We start from the raw sequence: 494 nt of genomic DNA, 5'->3' as shown, positions 1-494 counted from the left end.
TCCTCCAAACCTATTTCAAGGGACCAGTTCAACACCAAAACAACACATAAGTGATGATGATTCCAGACATAAATAAAGTTTGGGTTAACAAGATGCTTTATTTTAGTAGTAGGTTAAACAAATGTGACTAAATTAAGAAAAAATCTTAAAAGAATAACGTGAAAAATGTGAGTTGCTAAAACAAAAGTATAATAAAAACATAAACATGAAAACAAGAAAAATTAGTGAGACGCAAACGACAAAGCAGCTTCTCTCAGCTGACAACAGTCAGCATTTTGGATCATTATAAAGGTTTGAATCCATTCAGCACCTCATTTCTGAAATTAAGCTATTGATCAAAAAGTCAGGCCTGCGAGATATGGTAAAAATCATATTGGAATTAGTGGGAATGTGACATTTGTTGACGTGTTTTGTTATTTGTTTTGCTATTTGTGGGCCAGGGCATCTGTGCAGCACAACAGTACCTCGTTATAACTGCAACACATTTTTGCAGC

General features: G+C 34.4%; 1 protein-coding gene across 7 annotated transcripts in view; it reads left to right on the top strand.

Moving 5' to 3' along the window:
• Window positions 1-494, top strand: part of sun1 (Sad1 and UNC84 domain containing 1) — a 26,924-nt gene that overhangs the window by 18,746 nt on the left and 7,684 nt on the right. The gene's annotated exons all lie outside the window — the stretch shown is intronic.

This window comes from Morone saxatilis, unplaced genomic scaffold (assembly GCF_004916995.1).
Source record: "Morone saxatilis isolate NCDOM2014 unplaced genomic scaffold, NCSU_SB_2.0 Contig14, whole genome shotgun sequence".
Classification (NCBI taxonomy): domain Eukaryota; kingdom Metazoa; phylum Chordata; class Actinopteri; family Moronidae; genus Morone; species Morone saxatilis.
The sequence above is the reverse complement of the archived record's forward strand: the minus strand, read 5'-3'. Positions and strand labels throughout refer to the sequence as shown.